At 39.3% G+C, this 17,793-nt stretch overlaps 1 long non-coding RNA gene across 1 annotated transcript; it reads right to left on the reverse strand.

Annotated features, from left to right (window-relative positions):
* Positions 1–941: 941 nt before the first annotated feature.
* On the reverse strand, positions 942–2,205 carry LOC128484719 (uncharacterized). Its single transcript, XR_008351192.1, has 2 exons — positions 2,027–2,205; positions 942–1,467 (listed from the first exon to the last, which is right to left on the reverse strand). It is a non-coding gene; the product is annotated as an uncharacterized LOC128484719 (long non-coding RNA).
* Between the last annotated feature and the right edge of the window lie 15,588 nt (positions 2,206–17,793).

Genomic DNA, 17,793 nt, shown 5'->3' on the forward strand with positions numbered 1-17,793 from the left:
TCCCTTCCCTACTGTGACCTTTTGCCTATTGATTGCTGCCCCCGGATTGTTCTTTGACCCCTGCCTATTGATTGTTGCCTGGACCTGACCTCGGATTGTTCTCTGACCTTGATTTGGATTGCTGCCTGCCTAGACCTTCGGCTTGCCTATTGACTTCCTCTTAGTTTCTTGAGACTCTTTCTAGACACCCCTGCATCTTGGACTCCTCCCTCGCCAGCACCCCAGGTACCTCATGGTACCTTGCAACAGGAGATGCATTGACTACAGCTTCCTCACCTCATAAACCACATAGCTAATTTAGGTACACTCTATTCAGGTATACGCCTTGAAAGTGAATAAAAAAAGCTGTAAATCTTCTGGGGAAAAAAAGAATTAAATAAAAATACTTTTTTTTTTTTAAATGCATAACACGGAGCTTCAACAGCGAACATCCTCTTTGTGAAGAGGTAGAATACAAAACTAAGCTCAGGGAGGAAGCGTCAGTTGGAAGGAGAGGAGCTGAAAGCTTGTGGTTGTGTACCTCCTTTCTGAGTGTCATGAATTTAATTCACAAATGTAAGGACTCTCTTCATGGATTCCTCGCCAATTGTACAGAAGATGCTTTGACCAAAGCTTCCTTACCTCATAAACCACATAATTTAGGTAATTTAGGTACACTCTATTCAGGTATACACCATGAAAGTGAATAAAAAAAACTATAAACCTTCGGGGGGAAACAAGAATTAAATAATCACGGAGCTTCAACAGAATACAAAACTAAGCTCCGGGAGGAAGCTTCAGTTGGAAGGAGAGGAGCTGAAAGCTTGTGGTTGTGTACCTCCTCTCTGAGTGTCATGAATTTAATTCACAAATGTAAGGACTCTCTTCATGTGCTGTCACCATATTAGGAAAGAAAAACATGTTAACAAAGATAATAATTGAGACAATGGATAGACCGTGAACATGGTATAATTATATAATTTATATATCATATATTTACAATTTTTAAGCGAATGATACAGTATTATATTTTTTATTACAAAATATAAAATTTACCATAATTGATTAGAACATAATACATTAGAAACTCTTCTCTGGATAGCTGATCTTCTTCTGATTGTTCTTCCAACCAGGTCAATAAACATTAAACTTGAGTTTGTCTTGCATTTAAGCTACCAATTAGATAGACTTCTCCTGCATTTTGGAGTAGTGATGAGAATTTCATATATAAGATTTTGAAGTTCAGAATCAGAAATATTTGATAATCGGGGTCTTCAAAATCCAGTTCTTTGGCTATGATGATACAAAGTCCAACGGCTAATACCAAAACATTTAGAAATTGTTTGCCAATGAAAACCAAGAGTTGAAAAAGCAGAAATATGTTCCACGTTTATATCATATCTTGGACGTCCCCGCCTGCCAGTCACTACCAAGCGAAGAGCTAAGAAATGTTAGTCTCCAATAGGCGTCCTCCAATGGGATTTGAGCCTGTAAAAAATTAAATGATTGATAAGTTAAACTAAACAATTCATCTAGTATAGAAGATAGTTCGGATATCTGAATTGAATTAGAGAGTAAATAATGATGAAGCATAATCTATACATTGTATTAACAGATATGCAAGCAAATGCATGAATTAGGAAAAGGTTTCCTCGTGTCTATGACATTACCTGTATTTTGATATGCAAATGAACCACTTTTCAAGCGTACCCCTTTATGTAACCCTGTGTGTATTGGCCTCTATGTGTCCCTGTGAGTGTCTTTGTGTGTCTCCCTGTATATATGTGTGACTCTGTGTACCTATGTTTTTATTTTGTTTGTCTGTGGGCCCCTATGTTTCTGTGCCCCCATGTGTTTTTATATTTATATTGTGTCCTCCTGTGTCCCTATGCTTGCATGTCCTCCCATGTCCTTATTTTTGTCTATGCACCACCCTGCGTCCCTATATTTATAGTGTACCACTATATTTCACTATGTGCATGCACCCCCTATATGTCACTATGTTTTGTGTTCTGTACATTTAAGGAATGGTTAATGCACCACATACCTTTTAGAAATCATCTTCAATGTGTCTGGAAAAACGTATTAAATATTCCAAAAATCTGCAAAAACAAGTCCTACACAGAGTCTGAAAAGGAAAAGAAAATTTTAAAAACACAACACAACAAGAAGGTCTAAATAACAGCAAATTTCCAGCAATGACATCAATAACAGAATTTGCCAACCAATCCAATCAGTTTAAAATTAAAAAAAAACCTACATTACACTGTCTTTTTAATGAAAAGATAAACATAATGAAATGGCAAAATTAATTTAAAAAACCTGAAGTAATAACACCTCCTCCACTCCCCAAAACCACTAATCCCACAACAGACCATGTCAAGTCAGCACATCCACATGTAACCCCATGAACCCCAAAAATTATCACTACTTCCAACATTAATCCCACATGCCCCAAAAAAGATCAAAACAAGCAAGTCCCCATCTCACCCCAGAACCCCCATCCAAAAACTCACATGATAGCATCATGCCATCTTAAACAAGAATTAGCAATGAAACTAATTGAACCACAGTGAAACCATTTCACAGATACTAACATAAATGTATATAATACACAATTCAAAATGCAGAAAATGATTAAATTAAACAAAGGGGCTCAAATGTACAAAACCAATGGGAAGAAAAACTTACCCAGTTCAATGGAGAAGCCTACACTGCTTACCAGCAAGCTCAGAATGAGCTCTAGGAGGCGGAGTCAACCTGCCAGGGTCATGATCATGTGACTGATGACCAGTTTCAGTATATATATATACAAATTTCACTCCATCTGTTTCACTATATGATATAAGCATTTTTCTCAGTCTATATATATATATACAGATTTCACTCCATCTGTTTCACTATATGATATAAACAAATTTCACTCCATCTGTTTCACTATATGATATAAGTGTTTTTTCAGTCTATATATATACAAATTTCACTCCATCTGTTTCACTATATGGTATATGAAAAATTTCAGTATATGATATATGCGTTTCACTATTTGATATATGAAAAATTTCAGTATATGATATATGCGTTTCACTATATGATATATACGTTTCAGTATATGATATATGAAAAATTTCACTATATGATATATACGTTTCACTATATGATATATACGTTTCACTATATGATATATGCGTTTCAGTATATGATATATGAGTTTCAGTATATGATACATGCGTTTCACTATATGATATATGTGTTTCAGTATATGATATATGCGTTTCAGTATATGATATATGCGTTTCAGTATATGACATATGCGTTTCAGTATATGATATATGCGTTTCAGTATATGATATATGTGTTTCACTATATGATATACAAGGGAAAAAAACCTGAAATAATGTCCCTAACGGCCCCTCATACAGAATTGGTAACATTTTGTAGATAATACTATTTAACTCCTCTATGTCAACGATTTGGGTTTTTGTTTTTGTTGTTTTGTTTTTTCAATTTTTTTTACACTTATAAGAAGATATAACAGACATGCTGGAAATGCTTCTAACCTTAACTGTAAACCATACTCATGAATTATTATTAAGCATTAAAGATATTTTTTTAAGAACACATACGTGCTGTCACGGAACTAGATCCATACAGACAACTGTAAAGACCCAGAGCGCCCAAAGATTGCGTTCAGGAGTTGTTGTGCAGTAGCAGAGATGGATAGGGCCTGTGCAGGGCGACTGCACTCTCCCAGGTGAGCATCTAAGGTTGTGCAGCCACATACCAGCACCCTGACATAGCAGCTGATGTTGTCCAGAACGTGGAGATATCCTGCAGGCACCCTGGAGCAGGCATGAAACATAGCACTGGAATCATGTGCAAGGAACATAACCAGATAAGATATACACGATACAGGGCACAATAAAGGACAGGGAACAAGGCAGGGAACACAGGGGAAGGAGTGAGGAGAAGGAATCCTCGGACGCTTCTCCTTTAAGCAAGGATAGGACATCTTAACTGGGACATGGGGAGAGGAGAGAGGAACCAAAATCCTCAGATGATTCAGGGTAAGAGGGCAAAGGTACACAAAATACAGACACACATGGATACAGGACTAGCCTCATGGGCGTAGGAACCGGGGGGGACCGATAATTAAGAAACCCCCCCCAGGGCCGTAGGAACCCCCCCAATAGAAACGCCGCAAATGTGGCCCGCGTAAGATCGGCAGCCAGGGCAACCGATCTTACGCGGTCCGCACCTCGAGTCTTGCTACTTCCTGTGGGAGGGTCTTCTGTACTGCACAGAAGAACCGGAACCCAGCAGACTTCACGTGACATTACATCACATCCTCTGTGCAGTACCAGAGAACGCAGAGGGAGGCCGCGCCCTCTGCTGAAGACTGTGAGCGGCATCGAGGAGCTGCAGTGCAGGTAAGGGGGTGGGGAGAGTGTTTGAATGAGTATGCGTGATTGAGGGAATGAATCTGTGAATGAATGAATGAGTATATGAATGAATGAATGAATGAGTTTGTGTGTGATAGAATGGATGTGTAAGTGCTGGAACCTAGGCATGATTGGACTGTGATTGATGTTAGCAATCACACTCCTATCATGCCAAGTCAGCCAGTACATGCTGAAACATAGCTAGCTGCCCTTGTGTATTGATGCTGCCAGCAGTATGGGGTCTGCACATCACTTACAGCCACTGTGTACCAGCATGTACTGGCTGACTTGGCATGATAGGAGTGTGATTGCTAACAGCAATCACAGTCCCATCATGCCTAGGTTACAGCATTTACTGGTTGGATGTGTAAGTGCTGGAACCTAGGCATGATGGGACTGTGATTGCTGTTAGCAATCACACTCCTATCATGCCAAGTCAGCCAGTACATGCTGAAACCTAGCTAGCTGCCCCCGTTGTGTATTGATGCTGCCAGCAGTATGGGGTCTGCACATCACTTACAGCCACCCTGTACCAGCATGTACTGGCTGACTTGGCATGATAGGAGTGTGATTGCTAACAGCAATCACAGTCCCATCATGCCTAGGTTACAGCATTTACTGGTTGGATGTGTAAGTTCTGGAACCTAGGCATGATGGGACTGTGATTGCTGTTAGCAATCACACTCCTATCATGCCAAGTCAGCCAGTACATGCTGAAACATAGCTAGCTGCCCCCCTTGTGTATTGATGCTGCCAGCAGTATGGGGTCTGCACATCACTTACAGCCACCCTGTACCAGCATGTACTGCCTGCCTGGGTATGACTCCTATCATGCCAAGTCATATTGCTATTTTTTTTTGTCCAATTGTGGTGTGTTACCTACTTTTATTAAAAATGTGAGTTTTTATTATTATTTTTAAAGGTGGGGGGTCATTTTCGGTTTTGGCTAAGTGAACCGTGAATGTTTTGGTCCAGAATTTTCATTTTGGTGCATCCCTAGAATAAATAGAACTATTTCATTTTTAATTATCCTGAGTCCTGAATTTGTAGTCACAAAACTTTCTAGGCCCAGAAATCAGTGAGAGGAAAAGTAAACGTTTTGTGTCATTTACTTTATTTTAATCTGCATATTTTATTAAAGGCCATATTTTCTCACAGTGAAAAATGAGTGCGGCCCGCGCACATATACAATTCTGATGAAGTGGCCCACTGCAGAAAAAACTTGGACACCCCTGGGGTAGACAGTGAGAAGGGGGGTAGTGAGAGGGTAGCTAGTGAGAAGGGGGGGTAGGGAGAGGGTAGCTAGTGTGAAGGGGGTGGTAGGGAGAGGGTAGCTAGTGAGAAGGGGGCGATAGGGAGAGGGCATCTAGTGAGAAGGGAGGGTAGGGAGAGGGTAGCTAGTGAGAAGGGAGGGTAGGGAGGGGGTAGATAGTAAGAAAGTGTGAGAGGGGGTAGATAGTGTGAGAAAGTGGGGATCTGATGGGGGAAAATGTTGTCCCCCCCCAGATTTTTAGGGGTACCTACGCCCATGACTGGCCTAGGACTATAAGATAACAATTAGAGATCCCGTCACATCATATGGCCATAGTATACTTGGCCCACCACTACGCCAAAGTACTTCAATATTCAGTGGGTCCTAACGCTAAACCCTGCTTCCTGAATTTCTAATAAACTAAACATTGAATCCAACCACATAACCGAGAAGGACATACCTTTAGACTGCAGGCTGAGACAAACATAAGACACGGGTGGGGCACACCTTATAAAGGAAAATCCAGTAACGGATTACAGCAAAACATGGGAACTGAGGCAAGGCAGGGAAAAACAGAAATATGCAGCTCCGCTGACACGTGCATGACGTTAATTGTTTTTTGTAATTACAAGACAAGTATGAAAAAGATGTACATCAGGGTAGATGTTTTTAAACTTAGATGGCTTATATAAAGCCTATTTAAATCAGTGAGATTTATTGGAAGTTACCGATTGAACTTTGCATTATCCAGGGTCAGCGCATTCCCTTCTTGAAGAGAAATCATTGTATTATAGTCAGATTTTTTTAAATGGTGTTGTTATGAGCATTTTTATTTAAAAAAGTCTATGAAAACTAAACATGCTACTTAGAAGCATTGCCCCATGCTATATACCTCTGACTCTACATCACTTTGACGAAACGTCTGATAGCGAGAAACTTGACGTTGACCCCGCGTCGCTCCACAGTTTGAAGGTGGTGTTGGCGGCTTATAGCCTATTCCTAGGGAGGGGTCGGATTCACTACCGGGCCGGACGGCCTCGGATAGAAAGAGAATATACACTGTCTGGTGAAAATGATGGGGATTACTACATTTTATCCATATAGCACTTCCTTCTTTTTCTTTTTGTTACTTAGTTACTATTTCTGTTTATACACTGCAGACAACAACATATTCCTATTCCTAACTATGGAAAACAGATTGTTATCTTTGTGTCATGATTCATAGCGGGTCCTTAAAAATCCTCTGTGTTTTCTACGGATGTTTTTCGTGTATGTGCCGACTCATCCTTCACTTGGTCTATACCAAACCTATTTTCTCATATTTACATAAGCGGCCCACTGTTGACACACACCTCTACGCACTACGGCACTTTCAATCAGTTTAAGATATATGTAAGATCTCATATTTGCTGTATCCAGGACCTGTTTTGTACTCTATCGGTTGTTTGTGGTTACTGTGATGTATGACTATGCTTTCCTTTTTAATAATTAATAAACAACAATTTAAAAAAAAAAATCTATGAAAAATTTAGCAATTGGTGGATTATCAGAAAAAGCAAAAGAGATTATGATCTGATGGTTTTTAGCTTTTGCCTTAAAGTGAACAACCTCCTCTTTTTGCCCTTGATAGAGGTCTCTGCGGGAAGAGTGCAGTCCACAATATACAGTAGATTCCTCAGTTCTACAAATATGTGATCAGATTTCCCATAATTCTGCTTGCTGCTTTCTAAATTGCCTGTTGCCTTTTTGATGACTTTAGCCACATCAGGATGTTGCATCTGGGTCAATTCTTTCAATATTGGTTTACTGATGGCTTCTTTAATTGGGAAGGAAGCTCCAGCTGTTTGATTATGCACTTACTATGGCATGGAGAGGTGGTATAATTAAAGAAGCTTGGTGGACAATGGTCCGATTTGCATGGCATCAACTTGGTTACACATACTTAAGTAGATACTGTAACTGATAGACTACATTTTGAAGGATCTCAGAATGTTATATGTGATGTGACTGTTCTTTTCTCTTGTCTTTGGATAGTTTAAGGTGAAGAGATGATAGTTTCCATGCTAAGTGATGTTTTATTTTTAAATACATTATTTCTGATGGCGTATCTAAATTGTCAATGCAATTTGGGTGGTTGAGTTCTCATATAATTTGAAAGAGGTACATAGGCTTTTTATTAGAATTATTTATCCTTATTTTTTAATTTAAGGCTGCTTTCCATGCACCTTTTGATGTGTTCTTTTTGTTATGGTTCCATAGTCATTCTGCAGTTCTCACTGTTCTATTATGCTCCTTTTGTTTCTGTGAACTACTTTTGCCTTGTTTGTGCTCTGATGGTGATCATGGGCAGCATTTATTGCATCGTAGAGAGGATACCAGGTCTGCAACATATTTCTTGTAGTCAGTGTGCTGGTCTTCAAATGTGACAGGGAAAGAACGTAATAGTTTTTAAAGCAGAAATATATTTCTGTAATGCATGTTATATTACAAAAGCCTAAGCATTTTTATGTTAGAGTTGGGTGAAAAGTTTCAACCATATCTGAAACACAATGGAAAGTGGCACTTTGCATTGTCTGCAAACTCCAGCTGAAAAATCCAATTTCTGTGGCTGAGTACCTACAATTGTTTTGAAGGTTTGTGCCACTTGATCTTGGGAGTTCCTGTTAGATTTGTGCATGGCAAGTTAAATCAATTCAGATTAAATTTTCTTTTTGTTTTTGCTACATTCATTTTAGATGACAAAAAAACAATACTCCGACTGCTAGACACATTCATAATCACCATCAGAATGATCTGTCTTTAAATTTGTAGGCATTGAAGTGTCTTCCCGGGGACATGATTAGCAAAAAGACTCCTTTCAAAGGGAAACTCCCTTGGGCTAAATGAGGGAATTCATTATAGTGTATTTTTATGTGGATTTCAAATGTGTACCATTATTACTATGTTATGGATTCGCTGTAGATACTAATTTATGCATAACATATTAATCTAGTCAATAATATTTAAGCATTGGTGAGAGACCTCCTCCTTTACGCTCATACATTAACTCTGAAAGAACCGAATGGTCGGAATACAAAATATTCTTAATAGAACCCATATGTCCAAGTATTAGTCTGGCTAGTCTGGTTTTTGTGAATTTTTGGGAGACAAACAAAGAAGGCACCTTGGGAGTAGATGGTAGTAGATATTTAAATTCTACTAGAAGCTGGTAATCATTTGTTGGATCCCTATATAACGTTTTATGGCCCCCTTGTGCTTGTAAAATATATTTACACAATATTTGGAATTATCCATAATCATCACATTACCCCTTTTATCTGCTGCTTTTAATGACTATATTAGTAATAGTAGCCAGTTTCATTAGAGTTTCATTTCATTAATATGTTGATAAATTATATCCAACTGGTTACCATTTGTATAAAAAGTCTAATGTGTGGATAATCGTCAATTGGAAGGGTGCTTTTTGGTCTGACGTTTGTTACTGGTGCAGTAAAGGCTTTAGGATCAATATCAGATTTTTTTTCTAAGACCCAAAGATCTTTAAGGCAGCAATATAGATATTGTTTTGCCCCTTTTATGTCCTTATTTTCAAAGAATGTGTAGAGAGCCAGTTTTCCTGCAAAAAGATTAATATCCATGACCCATCGAAAGCAATCAAATTTAAATATTGGAACAAATGATAATCCTTTATTGAGAACAGCATGATTTGTATTTTGTGATTCTCCTGACAAGTTTATAATTTGGGTATTATTTATTATGCCTTCTAGGTGTATGCTTTTTGCTCCATTGTTTGTACCCCCAGTTTCTAAGAGTAGGTTTGGGTGTCATCTGATCCTGATCTAAAAAAACGAACCCTTTTGGTACGTGTGAAAGAGTCATAGTAAGCAGTTTTTGTGGAGTCAAATCTATTATACCTTCTGCCTTTCCAAAAGACTTAATTATTACTAAAGTCATTTTATCTCTTTGGAATTCTCAAATTTTTTGATTATTTTTTGATTATTAAGATTGCTTTTTTCATTTCTGTTCAAAGTCATATAGATTTAACATTTGGAATCTAGTAGTCTTCTGAATCTTTGCCTGTAACTGAGAAACAATCATGTCTAGCTTTTCTTGTTCTATGACACATATTAGTTCCATCAATCTAAAGGATCAGTCCAGTAATATATTGTACCACTTTGTCTGAAAAGAATAGCTGAGATTGATATGTAATCCTCTAGGAATATTTTATTTTCCGGGAAAAAAAGAAATGTCGGTGCGCTAAGCTAGTCACAGGCTCAAATAATACAAATGTATAATACGAGGCCTACCAAACAGGTGTAAGCATATTTATATTATGTTTATATATTCGTAGCCAACTTTATTAGGGTAAGAAGCGCAGACAGTTTTTGTTTTTTGTATACATTGTACAGCCAATACACTGTTTCTTGCAGCATGCTTACACCTGTTTGGTAGGCCTCGTATTATACATTTGTATTATTTGAGCCTGTGACTAGCTTAGCGCACCGACATTTCTTTTTTTCCCTGTTTGCACATATTTGAGGTTGTTGGCTCCTCATCAGTCTGGTTGCAGCTTGCTGTCCAGGGGTTAATAGGGAGGAGGTTTAATTGCACCTCCCCCAACACATTAATAAGGTTTTGGTAGCAGTATAAACTGCTTTGTGTGTCCACTACGTAGGAGGTGAGAGTAGGTTCTCACCCTATTGAGAGTGTGCCTTGACGTGGCGGGTGAGCTTAATTATGCTTTGGCCAATTCATATAACCAAAACCTCTCATTTATATTATGTTTATATATTCGTAGCCAACTTTATTAGGGTAAGAAGCGCAGACAGTTTTTGTTTTTTGTATACATTGTACAGCCAATACACTGTTTCTTGCAGCATGCTTACACCTGTTTGGTAGGCCTCGTATTATACATTTGTATTATTTGAGCCTGTGACTAGCTTAGCGCACCGACATTTCTTTTTTTCCCTGTTTGCACATATTTGAGGTTGTTGGCTCCTCATCAGTCTGGTTGCAGCTTGCTGTCCAGGGGTTAATAGGGAGGAGGCTTAATTGCACCTCCCCCAACACATTAATAAGGTTTTGGTAGCAGTATAAACTGCTTTGTGTGTCCACTACGTAGGAGGTGAGAGTAGGTTCTCACCCTATTGAGAGTGTGCCTTGACGTGGCAGGTGAGCTTAATTATGCTTTGGCCAATTCATATAACCAAAACCTCTCATTTATATTATGTTTATATATTCGTAGCCAACTTTATTAGGGTAAGAAGCGCAGACAGTTTTTGTTTTTTGTATACATTGTACAGCCAATACACTGTTTCTTGCAGCATGCTTACACCTGTTTGGTAGGCCTCGTATTATACATTTGTATTATTTGAGCCTGTGACTAGCTTAGCGCACCGACATTTCTTTTTTTCCCTGTTTGCACATATTTGAGGTTGTTGGCTCCTCATCAGTCTGGTTGCAGCTTGCTGTCCAGGGGTTAATAGGGAGGAGGTTTAATTGCACCTCCCCCAACACATTAATAAGGTTTTGGTAGCAGTATAAACTGCTTTGTGTGTCCACTACGTAGGAGGTGAGAGTAGGTTCTCACCCTATTGAGAGTGTGCCTTGACGTGGCGGGTGAGCTTAATTATGCTTTGGCCAATTCATATAACCAAAACCTCTCATTTATATTATGTTTATATATTCGTAGCCAACTTTATTAGGGTAAGAAGCGCAGACAGTTTTTGTTTTTTGTATATTTTATTTTCCAAAGTATTTTCTCAGGCTGGTCACCTCCCACTATAGTTTTGTGTTTTTCCCACACAGGTAATCTAGCTTTTTAAAATAAGATTTTATTTCACTGACTGTATCACTCTTATTATTTTCAGCATTGCTGGCAAATGCTGTCCTCGCATTTGGAGGGCCCTGTCAAGGGGGCCCCCAACAGCAGTGCAGCCCCACTAAATCCTCCACTCTGGTGAATGCATTCTACTGGGCCAGAGAGCCACACTCCCTCAGTTCTTGCACCCTGAGTTATAATGTAATTTCTCTGGCTCAGACATAATGAGGACCTCGAGGGACCAAAGGACCTCTCACCAGCAAGTGGACCATAGAGGTAGGAGGATGGAGGGTTGTGTGTGCATTTATTACTGTGTTTGTAGTAAAAATAACCGACATTGGAAAAGGAATTACCGTATTTCTCCATGTATAAGACGCTCCCATGTATAAGATACACCTTAATTTTGGGGCCCAAAATTTGAAAAAAAATGTATTATCATAAAAGTCATACTCATCCTCATCACTCCCATCCATTAACTGCCCCTAAATTAACCCTAAAGACCCCATCAACCATAACTGCACCTAAATTAACCTAAAGACCCCATCAACCATAACTGCCCCTAAATTAACCCTAAAGGCCCCATTAACCATAACTGCCCCTAAATTAACCCTAAAGGCCCCATTAACCATAACTGCCCCTAAATTAACCCTAAACACCCCATCAACCATAACTGCCCCTAAATTAACCCTAAAGACCCCCATCAACCATAACTGCCCCTAAATTAACCCTAAAGGCCCCATCAACCATAACTGCCCCTAAATTAACCCTAAAGGCCCCATTAATCATAACTGCCCCTAAATTAACCCTAAACACCCCATTAACCATAACTGCACCTAAATTAACCCCCACCTCCCCTAACTTTCAGCAGCCCAAATATTAATGTTATACTTACTGTTAGATGAGTTGCTGTCTGAGAAGTGTGCATGCTATAAACAAAGGGGTGGCCAATCGGCAGTGAGTCAGAAAGTGCCGGGGCCAATCGGCAGTGTGACTGCAGTGACTGGGAAGTACTGTAGTAACTGCAATCTACAACCACTATATAAGACGCACCCAGTTTTTAGACCCTGCATTTTTCGAAAAAAAAGTGTCTTATACATGGGGAAATACGGTAAATAGATTATGCTTACATCTGCACTGGGAGACCCTCAAAGCTATGCTCTGCTTCACAGTGCAAGACAGGCTGTAGGGCTAAGCACTAAGCACCTTACCGCAGTGTCTCATCATTGCTGGAAGGGGGCCACCAGTATTATATCTTTTAATTATACACAGAAGTCTGTTATTAACTGTCTACATGAGTATGTTGATTATTTTAATATTTAGAAATCTAGAGGTTAGTTAAAAAAAACAGGATTTTATTTGACATTTCAACCATGTGGGAGTTTGCCCCTGCAAATTTGACTCAACCGACCAGTTGATTGTAAAATGTACTTAACTTGAGAGCAAGGTGATTTTAAATAGAAACAAGTGTACATGTATGTATGATTGCATACAACTTTCCTTATATATTTCCCATCAAATTGTTTTTTGTTTTAACAGCAGAAAAACGCCACATAATTCAACAGTTAAAAATACTATACAACACTATACTATACTATAAAAAAAATCTTTTTTTTATTTATTAGATTTGAAGTTATGCAGTTTTAAGTCTATTTCAATTGCTGAAAATAGTTTGATGTTTTAATGTGTGTTACCTAATTATTTTTAAATAGTATGTATGTCTATATGTGAAATCACACAAGACTACAACTAGCATGTTTACAAAATGCTCTTTTTATAATTGTTTGTATTATGAAGGCAATACGTACCACCAACCATTTTTTTTTCTTTCTTACTATTCCCACTTATTTTTGAAACACAAGATAGAACATTTTATGATGAGTTTATATTGGGTTGTTTTTCTAGTTGTTTTCCCATTTATATTAAGCACTGAAAAGATTACATCTGTTTGGAGCACAGCATACAAAAGGTTTAAATTATTTGTTGTAAAACAATGGTCAAAATTGGGTTTACTAGATAAAATTATGATTGTCTTTATGCCGTTATGGTACAATTTTATCAGCAATAGATATTAGTTCAGCAATCCAATCTCAATTTAATCTGTCCTCATATGGCTTTAGGAACTTTATTTGAGTTTAGATTTAATATCATATTTTGATAAGAGATAAGAGATATAGATTGAAACTAAAGCAAAACTGAAAACTAATATGAAATGGGAAAATAAGTATACTCTTCATTTGACATCTCATTAACCTGTTCTGTTGATCGGAAGGCAAGGATTAATTTGGTCTTAACCCTTCTTAAAAAATACTGTGATTGTATCAATTCAATAATAAACAAAACAAAACATGGTAAATTACAGAATACTTTCACATTTTAAAATGAATTCTGGGGAGTATTGTGGTATTTTGTTTCATATGTATATTGCATGTACTACAGGACTCATATCACATTTATTATTCCAGTTTATTAGCTAAGCAGGGGAACCTAGCTTCTCTGCTCTTTTAAGGTTTCTAATTGGCTAAAAACAACAGCTAGCATCTGTTCCCGGTGAAATAGATGGGCCTCCAGTCCATATAGAACCACGAGAACAGGGAAGTGCTTCCACGAGAAGCTTGAGGAAGAAATGAGCAGCAAGCATAGATGCCAACTTTTGGATAAAAATCCAGAACTTTGCAGAACAGCAACCAATAACTGTTGAAAATAAATGCTGAAAAATTACCACACCCACTGCCACAAAGCTCCGCCCACTCAACACAACCCACATATTGCATAGTTTAGCTCCACCTAGTTATTCTGGTGCTGATTATATATAACAAACTGACTTGCCATTGCAGCTACAGAACTTGCCATTGCACTGGACACTTTAGTATTAGGAGTAGCTAGCAAGTGTAGGTTGTATGTTTCTATGTTTCCTGTGATTGAACCCTACAGGCACCTGCCCGTGCTCAGCAGGTTAATGTACCTTAAAGGTGAAGGCCTAGGTCAAGAAATACTGTTTTTTTTTAATAGCTCTGTGTTAAATTAATAGATTTTTGCTTTACAACCAAATCCTGGGTCAGCTCTCTTGCTTTACACACACAAACACTATTTTTACACACACACAATTTTTTTTTTAATGACAAAACATTTAAAAAAAAACTATGGTAAACCAGAAAAAAAAGTTACATTAATATAAAAACTTACAAATAAAATTACTAATAAATGAATTATATAAAATATGTTGGCATGGAGGGTATATCCAAATAATAACCTAGAATAACCTGGAAATGAATCAGGGGCTATACCAAAGCATGAAATCTCAGCACATCAGTAGTTAATATAACACATGAAATATTACAAAAAAATACTAAACAGTGTTACATGTGTGTTATAGGAGTCATTAACTATTAACTATTAACTTTAGGCCAAAAAAGTAATAGTCTCCACACGTACACACATACTGTACACTGCCAATACATTGCACATATACACTGTCCTTACACACGTCTGCCGATATACACACATAGAGGCCAGGGCCGGACTGGGAATGAAAAGTATGGAAACATTTGGAGACCAGCCCCATATAGTTTATCTCGCGGTCGAGCTCTTGTACCCACACGCACTCCTTATACATTCCGAGTCACACTCTGCCTCCAGAAATGCCTTATACCCCTATATACCAGGGGCATATCATGGGACATAGTGGCATACAGGAGGTTAAAAGGCATATAGGGGGTATAAGGCATTTCTGCAGTCCGGCCCTGATAGAGGCTGGCAGCGGAGGGTGGCAGTGGAGGCTGACAGACGACAGCGGAGGCTGGCAGACAAGGTCAGACAAGCCAAGGTCATACACAGGTAAAACACAGCGGGTGTCACAGTCCACACAGGAGCCTGTCACGGGGTACCAGTCACACATTACACACCTCCTCTTGTCCTGTACGATAGTGGAGGCGATGGGACACGCACAGTGTGACGTCACGCACAGTGCTCGGTAACTGTCTTGGCTGAGTAGACTACTGCTTGCATTAGTGCATCTACAATTGACTGATGTTGCTGATATTGCCTGTATGACTTTGTTTGACTTCTGGTTTCCCTTCCCGGCTTCCCTAATCATTCTGTTGACTTCTGGTTTTCTGATTTCGGCCATCATTCTCAATTCTGGATTCTAGATTCCTCATCAGATAACAACCCTAACATAACAACCGAGTAATTGTGGAATCCGCAGGATTGGCTGAAGCTGTCGCCAGGAAATGGCGGCTTTTAACCAGTCACTACAAGACGTCCAAGCAGGACAGAACCAGATATGGCAACAAATGCACCAGTTGCAACTTAACAACCCCAACGTGCCTGACAAACCATTTCCAGTCTCTCCTATGCTTCTGGAGTCTGCAATCATACAGGGAGCAGCCGCTCCTGAACCACAGATACCCATGCCAGAAATGTTCTCTGGGGACCGTAAGAAATACAATACTTCAGACCACATCAAGATCCATACGTTCGTATCATTATTATCAACCCCAGCTTTGGGCCAATCACCTGCTTCATATAAATAGACCAGTACTAGAGACATGGGCCTCCTTCCATCAAGCTATGGGTGCCCTCTATGAAGATCATTTTAGGACCACATCCTCTACTAGCACTTTACGTGCTCTGAAACAAGGGAAAAGACCTGTAGAAGAATATATTGCGGAGACTCCATGGAATGAGTCTGCGCTTCATGACCAGTTCCATCGAGGCCTGTCAGAAACAATCAGAGATGAACAGGCCCATGCAAGCTGGCCCATGCAAGTTGACCATATAAATCGACAGGAGACTTCTAGAAGGAAAGGCCGAATGTCTTCCCCTTCTAGCAGGCTTGCAATATGGAAACCAGTCATAAATAATCCTAGGGAAGTTACGGAAGAATCAATACAATTGGGCCTCATCAGAGGTCCAATACCTTTAGCTAAGAGAAAATGTCGCAAAAATGTGGATTTATGTCTCTATTGTGGAATTAAGGACCACTATGCCAAAGAATGCAGAGCCAAATCTCGTTCCTCCAAGAGTAAGCAATCATCCCTGCTTCCGTTAAAAAGAAAGGTCTCTCCATGTTTTACCAATCACCTATCCCTTTCCATATCATTGCAGTGGAAGGAAGAATCCATCACTCTCTCAGCAATGATTGATTCAGGAGCCAGTAGCAACATCTTGTACTCAGAACTTGTACAGCCCCTTGGTATCTCTATCCAACATGAAGAAACACCTATATCTATGCCATTAATGGATGGGAGCCCTCTGAAGCCCGGCCCTATCACCAAAGAGATGGTACCTTTGTGTATTCATACCAACCCCAATTGTGCTGAGGTGATAATTTTCGATGTAGTTCTATTGCCTGTCTTTCCAACACTTTATGAATTATGTATTTAGAGAGATGATGGATCAATTTGTAGTGGTCTATCTGGGTGACATTTTAATCTATCCCCTTCTTTGACAGCTCACAGAGAACATGTATCTAGGGTGCTTATGATACTGAGAGAGAATGGGTTATATGCCAAACCAGAGAAAGCCGACAATTGGAACAGCGTCGCTACTGACGCCCTTTACCCCACCACGTTGCATTTTTGAGGGTATGCATGTGGTGGGCAACACTCGGTGGTGGTTACAGAGAGGTCGTTTTATTACCAATCTTTAGGACTGGCTACAGTACGTACTGTTCCCGGGAAGGTTTCCGACGCTGTCCGTCAGTGTCCCGATCACGTCGGTTTTTAGATCATAACATCTTCAGACCATGAGCTCGCCATTGGGATTGACGCTGCTCCCTCAGGATCACCCCAAAATAATGACTCTTTGTTGGGTGGGCATTGCTGGCCATACAACTGTATGGTGGCGCCGGGATGTCTGATGGTTGATGGGATTATACCTTAAATGTTTGCTGTATATAAATATATATATATATATATATATATATATATATATGTGTGCTGTCCTCAACAAAGAGAGTTCTGTTTAACCCCTTCACTAAGTCTCGGCTAGTGCTTGAGGGAATATGAAGGGTTAATCCCTCGAGCAATTAAGCTTTCAGCGGCAAGGAAGATCTCTACGGCAGAGCTACTCAGTCCGAGTATGGGTCTCCGACACATTTGGTGGCAACGATGGGAAGTCCTTCCTTCCGAGGGATATTCAAACCACCACCGCAATACCTTCCTCATCCTTGGATGAGTCACAGCTGATGGAAAGGAAGCTTTTGGTCGCTTCCTTTCTACTGGGATTGACTGACAGGACGGCAGACTTTGGTCACCTTGTGTCAGGATCAAGGTGAGGAACCCGATATGCAGGAAAAC

Source organism: Spea bombifrons, chromosome 3 (assembly GCF_027358695.1).
Source record: "Spea bombifrons isolate aSpeBom1 chromosome 3, aSpeBom1.2.pri, whole genome shotgun sequence".
NCBI classification, from domain to species: Eukaryota; Metazoa; Chordata; class Amphibia; order Anura; family Pelobatidae; genus Spea; species Spea bombifrons.